Genomic DNA, 12,742 nt, shown 5'->3' with positions numbered 1-12,742 from the left:
ATGGCTGCATAGTATTCCATAGTGTATATGTGCCACATTTTCTTAATCCAGTCTATCATTAATGGATATTTGGGTTGGTTCCAAGTCTTTGCTGTTGTGAATAGTGCCGCGATAAATATATGTGTGCATGTGTCTTTATAGTAGCATGATTTATAATCCTTTGTGTATATCCCCAGTAATGTGATCGCTGAGTCAAATGGTATTTCTAGTTCTAGATCCTTGAGGAATCACCACACTGTCTTCCACAATGGTTGAACTGGTTTACACTCCCACCAACAATGTAAAAGCATTCCTATTTCTCCACATCCTCTCCAACATCTGTTGTTTCCTGACATTTTAATGATCACCATTCTAACTGGTGTGAGATGGCATTGTGGTTTTGATTTGCATTTCTCTGATGACCAGTGATGATGAGCATTTTTTCATGTGTCTGTTGGCTGCGTAAATGTCTTCTTTTGAGAAGCGTCTGTTCATATCCTTTGCCCACTTTTTGATGGGGTTGTTTTTTTTTTGTAAATTTGTTTGAGTTCTTTGTAGATTCTGGATATTAGTCCTTTGTCAGATGGGTAGATTGCAAAAATTTTCTCCCATTCTGTAGGTTGCCTGTTCACTCTGATGGTAGTTTCTTTTGCTGTGCAGAAGCTCTTTAGTTTAATTAGATCCCATTTGTCTATTTTGGTTTTTGTTGCCATTGCTTTTGGTGTTTTAGTCATGAAGTCCTTGCCCATGCCTATGTCCTGAATGGTATTGCCTAGGTTTTTTCCTAGGGTCTTTATGGTTTTAGGTCTAACATTTAAGTGTTTAATCCATCTTGAATTAATTTTTGTATAAAGTGTAAGGAGGGGATCCAGTTTCAGCTTTCTACATAAGACTAGCCAGTTTTCCCAGCACCATTTATTAAATAGGGAATCCTTTCCCCATTTCTTGTTTTTGTCAGGTTTGTCAAAGATCAGGTGGTTGTAGATGTGTGGTGTTATTTCTGAAGGCTCTGTTCTGTTCCACTGGCCATTTCTTTTTATGTCTTCTCTATCACGTCTGTAAGTCTTCAAATCTAGTTCCATTGTCTCATATTCTCATGATCTGAGGGTGGACACGTGTCTTTGCATGTTCTCAGAAGCAGCTTTTTGTAGAAAGAAGCACTTGCGGCCGGGTGTGGTGGCTCATGCCTGTAATCCCAGCACTTTGGGAGGCTGAGGCGGGCGGATCACGAGGTCAGGAGATCGAGACCATCCTGCCTAATGCGGTGAAACCCCATCTCTACTAAAAATACAAAAAATTAGCCGGGCGCCTGTAGTCCCACCTACTTGGGAGGCTGAGGCTGGAGAATGGCATGAACCCGTGGGGTGGAGCTTGCAGTGAGCCAAGATGGCCCTACTGCACTCCAGCCTGGGAGACAGAGGGAGACTCCGTCTCAAAAAAAAAAAAAAAAAAAAAAAAAAAAAAAAAAAAAAAAAAGAAGCACTTTCATTTTAAATCATTTATTCCCCGTTGTAAGGGTGGATTCTACAGAACAGCCATACTACCAATTGTATTGCATGAAACAATAGGCATCTATGAGATGGCTGGACGAAATATAAGACAAAATTTGGAGACTTACATACTTGTTGTCATGTTTTTTATAGTATGTTTAAACTTTTTATATCAGTTAACCCACATGAAGGGTAAAACCATAATTTTCATCTCATTGTACAATGCTCTAATCATCTCCTCTAATCCCTATCCTTGAGAGTGAGCTTCTGTATATAAAAAGCCTGAATATTATTTCTACCTTGCAAATAAATATAGAAGTCAAGATATTTAAGGTGACTCACCCTATATGGCATAGTTGTAACTCTTGTTATGGACTACCTACAACATTATACAATCAGTCAAATGGAGTTTTTCATGATGTTTTGCCTTTTTGAGGACAATACAACCCTAATTACCAGAATTAAATGATCAAAGATAAAATGGCTTCCTAGAAACAATTTGAAACAAGCAAAAAGAAATGAACGAAAGCCTGAAAACATTTTTGCAGTAAAAAATGTAACCAGAACAGGTGCTTCCTCATGGGCACTTTGCAAAAACACAGCCTATTTGAAAATGCTCATTACATTCTCTTAATTTCTCTACCCTCATTCCTTAATAATTAAGGAATCAAATGCATGGTGATGATAACAGGACCCCATGCCTTAAGTGACCATCCCCATCTGCTCCTCATTCCCCACCTGAAGCTATCATCTTCCTTTTAGGCCATCGCCTGGGACAGCTGGAAAGCTGAGAGCAAGCTCATAAATATGAGGTTTCGAAATGCAGCCAGACGGTTGCAAAAACCATAATGGACTTGGGGTTTCTAACTCCTGGGGTATTGGCTTTCTTTCCTTTAGTAAAGATGCCTTTTTATGTTTGGTGCTCCCACCACTTCTTCAAAAGAGTGCGGTATAGTTTCCCCATTGAGGATGAAGAGATGCCAGATTTCCTTCTACTTACAATATTCTTCCTAAGCCTGAATAATGAAGGAAGGTTTGGGTCTCTTTCATTTGATTCTGTTGGTAAAAAAAAATGCGCGCTCACACACACACACACACACACACACACACACGTATTCCTAAAAATGCAGCATAGGATTATCTGTTTTCATGTTTAATGACTAAGATCAAGTGTCTAATTTAAAAATTCCACATTTGCTACTAAAAGAAAAGTGGGAAAAGGAAAAATTTAAAGTGTATTTTTGAGCCTGGTATCAAGGAGGTGAGGGAGAGATGGACTCAGGAAATACGCAAAGTTGACGTCCTGACATAAAATATAAAAGGAAAAGAGGAAAGACATATAAAAGGGAAAACATTATGACAAGAGAAGAAAAGCAAGCCAATGGAAGTTATTGATATAACTGTAGAAGAAAGGCACCTTGATTGAGTAGACAATGCCCCTGTTTGTAAATCTCTAGCCAACAAGCTATATAGACTTCGGCAAGTAGATGAAACAGTTCAGAGGTTTGCTATACTCATCTGTCCTGCAGGATTAGCAATAATATCCCATGTTTGAACACCAAGCAGGAAGATTCTTAGCCAGACACTGTTGGTTACATCCTAAGAGTCATTCCACCTAGCTTCCTCCTTGCTAAAGATTTCTAACCTTGTTTAATATTGGATGATCGTATCCTCCTTGGCTCTTTCTTCTGCTCTGTGATGAAAGCTAATTAGTCTAAGCATTCATGACCATTTATTCAGCTTTGTCTGCTCTGAGTTCACTCAAGGACATATGTCACAGCCAGACCTCACCAATGATGTGGAAGGAGACTTCTGCTGGAGAGATTCAGGAAAAGCAACTTGCCCAAGGTTAACAAAGTTGTAGGCAGCTGAGCCAAGATTCAAACACAGGAAGTCTGACTTTGTCTTATTTTGAGAAATACATATGAGAGACCAAGAGTTCATGTCTGATTCTACAGTGAACATTCTCAGATTGTAACATGAAAGATAATATTTTGCAGAGCTTGTTAAGTACATATTCCAAATTCCGCCTTAATTTTATTATCAAACTCCCTTGTCAGGTTACTGTGTTTCAGACGAACTTGAGAACACAGCATGAGATGAGGGTTTACTGATTTTTGTTTTGTAAATGGTATTGAGAAATAGACAGTTCCTTATCTTTGTTGTGTACAGCGGCTTATTTCGTGGGGAAATTACATTGATTATTCTGTAGACTCAGGGACATAAGTGTATGATTTTTAAATGTCTTGTGTTTGGTGATAAATGCTAGATTTCAGTCCCTTGATTAGACAGAACAGATACCAACTGCTTATTATTTATAACACTCTGTGTTTGATATGATTGCTGGAGGAGTCATTGAGGATGGTAAATTTATTGGCTTATTTTTCTAGAAAAGTGCTGTCCAACAGAACTTTGGAAAATGCTGGAAATGTTCTGTATCTGTGAGTGGCCTTCCCTCACACATGGCTATCACAAACTTAAAATGACTGCTGCAACTGAGGACATAAATGAATAATTTAATTTTATTTTTATTTATTTATATTTTAATAGTCACTGTGATTAGTGTCTAAACTATGTGGCTTTCAAATAACAGGTACCTGTGCATACACAGACATTTTAAAAAGCTGAACAGTTATTTTCTTATTGGTAAGTCTGATTTGTAGAATGGTCTATGCCAAGAAGTTCACTTCTGTTGAGAAATTAACACGTGGCTTTAATTCTTTATGTTTGTTGGGGCAAAGTATGTGTCTTCACAGCCTTGCCATTCCCAGGCCTCCCCACCCCCGTCCCACCTTTGTTGGGCAATGTCATCTCAATGTCAGACACATTCATGGGGGCTGGCCTCACAGAAACCTAACAAACAATAGGCTGGCATCCTGACGAGCTGCCACAGTGCTCCCAGGACAGGAACCACCTTTGCAGAGAGACTGACTCATTCATTATTCTGAAAGATTAAGTACCAAATACCTCATTAGAGAAACTGCAAGCTGAAAAACAGATAACAGCTGGAGAAAAGGAAAAAAGCCATTTGCAGATGAGAAAGTGGTGAGGGTAGAACTAATTGGTTCTTCACTGAATAGGTCTGGCTTTCTTTCCCAATCACCCAGGGCCACATTTTGCCCAGAACCGATGCCCATGAGCTTCTGGATTCCTGCTGTAGTTGCCAGGTAATTCTTACCATTAGAGTCCTAATGGAATTAGTAGAAATGACAGACTGTTCAATAAATCACACACTAGTCTCTTCCATTTGAATGAGAATTGACTGGCACAAATGATTGATTAACGTTGACAAAGCCATATGGGTTCAAATCATATTCCTTTTGTTCATATTTTCAAACAATTTAAATTGTATTCTTCTTGAAGTTCCATCATTAAGATTTAGTTTGTTTGTTTGTTTGTTTGTTTTTTCCAGAGAGCATAGGGGAAAGGAAAGTTGGATTAATTCTAAGGCCTAACTTGCACTGGCTGTGTGATGTGGGGAAAAACAGTTAACCTTTAAGCCTCTGGTTCCTCATCTGTAAAACAGTTTATTCCTTAAAGGTGTAACACTCCACAGAGTCTAGCTTTCAAGAATGGAGTCTTCATCAAGACAGTTTCTTAAAATCCTTCAAACATTTCCAGCCTCACACAGATACAATATATTTTGGCCTTCATGATGGTTAATTTTACGTATGAACTTGACTGAATTAAGGAATGCCCAGACAGCTGGTAAAATATTATTTCTGGATGTGTCTGCGAGAGTGTTCAGAAGAGACTGGCTCTTGAATAGGTAGATTAAATAAACAAGTCTTCCCTTACTGAAGTGGGTGGGCATCATCCAATCAGTTGAGAGTCCAGATTCTAGGGGCGGCGGGGAAGCAAAGCAATGGAAGAGCAAATTTGCATTCTCTTTGTTTGAGCTGGGACATCCATCTTCTCCCACTCTGGGACATAGATGTTCCTGATTCTTGGGATTAGACTCGAACCAGGACTTACTCCATGACATTCTCTCAACTCATCCACCCTCATCCCCAGTTCTCAGGCCTTCAGACTTAGATTGAATTACACCATCAGCTTTCCTGGTTCTTCTAGCATGCCAGTAGCAGACTGTGGGACTTCTCAGCATCCATTTTCACATAAACCAATTTGCATAATAAACCTCTTATATTTCTCTCTCTATGCAACCTATTGATTCTGCTTCTCTAGACAATCCCAATACAGGCTTTTTGACACATAGTTATTAGGTGTCCTATCAATTCAGTTTTACTTTTACCTTTTAAGTAGACAGAAGGCTCCTAAAAGGCAGGTAGAAACTGACAGCCTCACCAGCTATCAGTCCAACAGAACACAGCCCACTGTTTGTCTAAACACACAATCTTTTCACCTCAGTCACAGTTACTGATTGAAAGCATGCAGGGTGCTGGGACTTTTAAGGGAATTGGCTCACTAAGAGCACTTGTCCAGATTCAGGTAAGAGTCAGTGAAGGGACTTGAGGTGGAGTGTGGAGTTCAAATAAGGTACATGCTATTTAGTACTGGGGGTTTGTGAAAAGAGCAGTAATCAGTAGAACTTTTCTACTTGGCAGCAGACTCTATACCCTGGGCTCTGGGGCAGGACCTCTTCTCTATTCACAGGAGGAAAAACGCTTAAGAAGAGTAGGATTGGTCCCCTAAATCAAAGTTTGATTTTGGTGCATAATTCTTATGATAAGACAACAATAAGATATCAAAGTAACTATTTGGAACTCCAAGGTAACAGAAGTCCAATTTTATCAAATGAAGCAAGAGGGAGTGTACAGTCTGATGACATGGAAGCACAGGTGAATTCCCAGCCAATGTTAGTTTTAGAAACCCTAAGGGTCAAAAAGGGGATCCATGTCTGGCCGGACTCTCAGTTCCAGGTCTAGGTTTATAATCTTTTTTTTTTTTTCTTTGAGACGGAGTCTTGCTCTGTCGCCAGGCTGGAGTGCAGTGGCGTGATCTCGACTCACTGCAACCTCTGCCTCCCAGGTTCAAGCCATTCTCCTGCCTCAGCCTCCCGAGTAGCTGGGACTACAGGCATGCCACGCCCAGCTAATTTTTGTATTTTTCGTAGAGACAGGTTTCACCATGTTTGCCAGGATGGTCTCGATTTCTTGACCTCATGATCTGCCCGCCTTGGCCTCCCAAAATACTGGGATTACAGGCGTGAGCCACCGTGCCGGGCCAATGGATAACTTTTTACAATGTTCCACTAAGTTAGAGGTTGGCAAAGAAAGCACAGATCTGGCAGGGTGCTGTGCCTCACGCCTGCAATCCCAGCACTTTGGGAGGCTGAGGCAGGCAGATCACGAGGTCAGGAGATTGAGACCATCCTGGCTAACACGATGAAACTCCGTCTCCACTAAAAATACAAAAAAATTAGCCGGGCGTGGTGGCGGGCACCTGTAGTCCCAGTTACTTGGGAGGCTGAGGCAGGAGAATGGCGTAAACCCGGGAGGCGGAGCTTGCAGTGAGCCAAGATCGGGCCACTGTACTCCAGCCTGGGCAACAGAGCAAGACTCCGTCTCAAAAAAAAAAAAAAAAAAAAGGAAAAGAAAATAAAACACAGATCTGATGCTGGATGAATGTTACCTTTCATCAGGATACAGGCCTGATGAAGGATAGAGCCCAGAGGTGGAAAACTTCCTTGGTCTTTCTTGATCTCAGCTGTGAGTTGCAGGCAAAGCAGATTTCAGAAGAATTCAGTTTGTGAAAAGTGCATGATATTCTTAAGAAATGAATATGCATCTCCTGGGCACCCATCACCTGTCCTTTTGCTGACCTTTTCCTGTTATAAAGAAAGATTAGCTAAGGTCTAGTTAGCTGTCCATATCCGGAACACTGATAAACGACCAGTGGGTGGAACTGGGTTGTAACATAGCTACTCAAGTTGTAACCATAGGAATAAAAGAAAAAAATTGGGACCAGGAAACCAGTCATCATTAGAACGCTGGTGAGGCTGATAGCTGGATAGCAGTCACTGCAGGCTTTGTGCCAAATGGCCTGGTGTCCCATGTACCACGGGCATCCTTGAGACTGATTCACAGCACTTTAGTCTGCCCTCAGTCCTATCTCCAAACAGCCTGGTCTTCAGTTTAGTTTCTATCTTGGGTAAACCCTCATTCTCAGTGTGTTTGGATTCTGTTTTCTTTTCTCCTCCGCCCCTACATGTACCTCTAGGACAAGAGGAGTTTTGAAAAGAAGCCTGCCTTTTTTTTTTTAATCCACTTTTGTTCCCAAGTGCTGAAATTTGCTAAATTGCCTATTCCTTTCTGGCTGGCAGTGTCAGAGCATGCGCTGACCCTCTCACTCATTCACAGACACACACACACATAGAGGGCCATCTTTCTCAGACACAGCTGAACTACATGGATGCTTCCCTTTTTAATATTGTATTTTAGGTAGCACTTTGTATGTTTTGAAGTGATTAGGAACACAGATTCTGGAGTTTGACAACCCTTGAACAAAAAGATGGCTCCACCTCTTATGATTTGGAGCTTAAATTAAGCAAATTATTAAATCAATTGAAGCATTTACTTCTTTCAATCTATAATGAAGAAAAAAGCAACCTATGTCATTATGAAGCTTTCCCTAATACTTAATAGCCACTCAATTAATGTTGTCTCCATTATTAGTATTATTAGCATTATAAAATGTCACTTGTATCCATTTTAAGGTGCCAGATATAATCCCTGGTTCAAACTTGTCCTCAGTGCTAATAATTTTCATCTTTAACAAATTACTTCACCTCTATAAAGCTAAGGTTAAAAAAATAAATAAATCAACCAACCAACCAGCAACAACAAATACAAGCTCAGTCTTTCTTCCCCCAGTGATTCTTGGAAATTATCACTATCTAATGAAATCATGTGTATCATTTAGGGTAAGCAATGTATTAGCCACACATTTTATAAACATGTTTTCCTAGATTGTTCATCTCTTTCACTCATGTAGTCAGAATGTATAAATTAGTCATTTACATGTCAGGAAATGGAAACATGGTAGTACAGTTTTTGCCTATGAGAAAACAATATGAGAATGTAGGCATGATGAAAAGGTCAAGTCTTAATCCACTAATCACTAGATTTCAAGAGCTCGTTATTGTTATGGTTCACGATATATAACCTGTATAAACCATTTCTTTGAGTAGGGGGATAGAAAAAAACATTTGCTCAATAGTGAATAAGAAACTGAAGCAGCTTAGATAATACAGTGGGTCTCAGTTAAAAGTGATGCCATCCCAATGAAGCAGTGGTTCATTCTTTCCTCTATATTTCACACACCAGCCTCGAGCCAGGTTGCCACACGTTCTCTCAGCTATATCCCCTCCCCTCTTTGCCCTGTCTAATAACCTCAGCCAGACTAATTTCCTCAAGCTTTTCTTCAAGACCCTGGAGTCTTCCTTGTTTTTATTGCAATGTTCACTAGTGTTTGATTGGGGAGCTTCCAGGCAACATATCTTCCCACTGATATGCTTGGGTAGGCTGTACAGTTTCCATACCAGTCATTTCCGTTTCTCTCTAACATTCTACATTCTCTTTTCTGTTTTCTACTGCAGCTCCTCACCCAATCCATCCTCCCATTCTCCGTTTCCTGGGCCAGCTCTCCCTATCTATTCTTGCTGAAGTCTTCTTTCCTTACTATTATACATCTCTGAGCTCATAAAGTCTTTGTCATTTGACCTGAAAGACAGAGCTCCTTTATTTATTTATTTATTTATTTATTTATTTTTGAGACAGAGTTTTGCATTGTTGCCCAGGCTAGAGTGCAGTGGTGTAATCATGGCTCAAGACTCACTGCAGCCTTGAATTCCTGGGCTCAAGCAATCCCCCTGCCTCAACTTCCCAAGCAGCTAGGACTGCATCAGCACACCTGGCCAATTTTTCTATTTGCTCTAGAGATGGAGTATCACTAAGTAACTCCTGGCCTGAAGCAGTCCTCCTGCCTCAGCTTGTGAAAATGTTGAGATTGAAGACATTGGCCACCGCACCTGACCATAAACTCTTTTTATCAGATGGTCTAGAATATTCTACTATTTTCTCTGTTTTTATTTTCATTGTAATTGTTATTTGAATCAATTGCATCTGAGAGCCACCTGAGAGCATAGATCATATCACACAAATCTTCTATTTGTATTACTCATTGATGCTAGTTGAGAAAAACTTGAAAGATAATTTGAGTGGTTTCTCAATATTTTAAAATGGCAGCCCTTTGGTTCAAACATAGAAGCCTAAGGTTAGAACAGACTACAGCTCTGTTAACCACTTATCCCAACCTATTCACTTTATCTTGATTGACATTTGTGTAGAGAATCCCCAGAACTCTGAGGAACAGAGTTAGGAAGTCACTGAAGTACAGTTTCACATCATTAATCAGGAGGTAGGGGTTGTGGTTGAATTAAGATTACCAGCCCAAGGTCACAGAGCTGACATCTTGCACAGGGCTGGGAAATCAGTCAACTCAGGGTCAGTACTAGTTGAATTGAATGTGTTAGTTGGTTGCCAGTTGTTGAGTAGCAATTTACCTAAGTTTCACTTAATGATCATTTCTATGAGGAGAAAACGTGTCACATAATGGTTAAGAGACATTATGTGATATATGTTTGTGTCTGCTAAGATTTTAAGATGCTTGGAATATAAGGCAATTCATGATTAGTTATTGCCCACAAAGCACCCGGGGAAAGTTAAGAAGCTCAATGAGCTGAGGTCATCTTAGAGTCTTCCTTGCTTGTTGCTGACTTAAACGCTCTCTATTTGAATCACTCTTTCAATGAGTCAGTTAACCAAATAAGATGAACACTGGCCTGGCAAATGGAAATCACATAATTCCTCTGAGGTCAACAGCATTTTGGAGGGGCCTTTTGACTCTCAATCAAGCAGAACTCTTGTGGAAATATTCTGTCCTTGTGCAATGCCCCTGAAGGGATTGAAGATATATAGCTGCACGGCGTTCATTATTATTAACTCAGTCCTTAGGTATACTAAGTAATTTGCAACAAGAGCCTTAATATTTCATAAAATAAGACACTAGTTTTTTCTTCTCTCATTCATTCATTTAACAAACTTCTTTTGATTGAGAGGATTGTTTGCCTTAGTTAGGTACCGCCTTTGCAAACTGCAAGCCTGGTGGGTTTAAGAGGCTTCAAATGTGGATCTTAGGCATGTTGATTTTCAGCCTCTGTGAAGTAGTAATTAATACATGAAATTTAGGAATCTCTTAATTAATATCATGAAATAATTTCTCAGGTGGGTGTAGAACTAAGGAAATTATATTTTCAAGGTGACTCAGGACTCCACACTGCAAGCCATAATCTGGAGTTTACTACCTATTTAATAGCTTATCACCTCCCTTTTCCTGACTTGAAAAGGAAAGGAGCCAATATATGTGAAGCAATGTACCTGGAGGGCAAACTTGTATCTTTTGAAAGATGATCCATGTTCATGCGGTACAATAGTCTATACGTACTCTGCAATATTGACTACTCTAATGTGGAATAATGTTCTGCTTTCATATACCATATGTGTCTCTCTAATAATGTTCCCTCTGATTTTCTTTTCTGTGATATTCCCTTGTGTTGATCTAGTTCCTCCGTGACCTTTAGCGTTTCCTCAGTGTAAGCACATCCCTCACTAAACTCTATTCATTGACTTAATCTCACTGAAAAACTGTAAAAATACATACAATTTACCCCTTTGAGTATGTGTGCCAACCACCATTCAGTTGTTAAACTGACAGAGAAGAAAAACTGTAGGTTTACTTGCAAGGCAAGTTTAACCTGATAGTTACAATTTTTCATAGTTAATACAGAATAACAGTGCTGGACTATCTCAAATTTCAGAGTGGTACATGTGAACCTGAGACCTTGCTGGAACTAAGTACCCTTCTATCCAGCAAAGCATCCATGCCTGATGATTTGTGTGTCCCTGATCATCCAGCTGTTTATCCTCTGAGGAAGATTTCAGTAGGTATTTACACTCTCAGTCAGTCAGGGTTCAACCCAAGCTTATTTTTCAAGGCCTACTGATTTGGGACATGATACTTTCCATCCTTTAGTTTGTCCAACAGTTGTGGATGCTCCTTAAATGCCCACTTGAGATATTTATTTCCCTGGTACCCCATGATGATCTTCTAGTCCTGGTGGCTCCAACAAACTTTATAACACCTTAAGACAAAATTGAGAATTACCTTTAAGTGTTTGGAGAGAAAAATAATTTATGAAACTATCAAATGCTTAGACACTGAGTGAGGTAATTTAATGTAAGCTTTTTATTTTAATTTTAGAATTCCAATCTTATTTTTCTTGTTATTAGTTGGCTTATTTTGCTGTTTATTCAATGTTGTATTTGACGCATCACTACAATGCATTTCAAAGTTTCTGTATGCTAAATATTTCTAAGAATTACTTATAATTCTATCTCAGGCTGAAGTTAAGGAAAAGAAAAAGAAATGAAGCACACTTCAAACAAATGCAGTAAAATTATAATAGCAAAATAGCAATAGTCCCGACCACCCATATAATGAGACTTCAGCTCCCCAAGAACATGGCACAACCCATGTGTCAGTGTCAACCTAAGGCTGAGATCTAATTAGGGCACATTCAGCCGGTCTGATTATGTGTTTCTTGTTTGGTGACAAATCCGTTCATTTTGCAACAACATTTCCGCAAACGTCCAACAATTTGTTTCAGAGCCTCAAGCAGATTTTTAAAGTATATAATTTTATGAAGTGGTGAATAAGAGTGTTCCTCAGCAAATAACCATTCACATATCTGTTTATCTGACCCTTTAGATGAAATTGTCAAGCCTGGTGAATGAATTGTCGAATTCTATCAATTAATATTTTTGAATACTAATTTTTTTTTAAACTGAAGACAATTAACTGGTGGAAGATTTAGCAGATTTAATTTAGCTGAGTATGTCATTTGTGTATGTAGATTGTGTGTGGTTTTCAAAGACCAAACATGTCAGGGAAACATCTTTAAATAGTAGAAATACACTGGATGCTTGATCTGGGTTTTGTTGCAAATTTGTGGTGTGATTCTGGCAAAGTCGCCGTTCCTAAGGTTTGTAAATCAGACTCTTGTAAAGGAAGCTAGACAGGAAGTCAAGAGTTCTAGAATTCTAGTCTTTGCCCTGTCTACTCAGGGCCTACTTCTCTTCACATAAAATATGACAAATTTATATCAGTGTCTTCTGAAGTTAGCAAACCCAAATTTTAGGCTTGTGTCCCATAAGCCATCAATTATTTCAGGCTGTGGTTCTTGGGCAGTGACA

Source organism: Chlorocebus sabaeus, chromosome 18, assembly GCF_047675955.1.
Source record: "Chlorocebus sabaeus isolate Y175 chromosome 18, mChlSab1.0.hap1, whole genome shotgun sequence".
Classification (NCBI taxonomy): domain Eukaryota; kingdom Metazoa; phylum Chordata; class Mammalia; order Primates; family Cercopithecidae; genus Chlorocebus; species Chlorocebus sabaeus.
The sequence above is the reverse complement of the archived record's forward strand: the minus strand, read 5'-3'. Positions refer to the sequence as shown.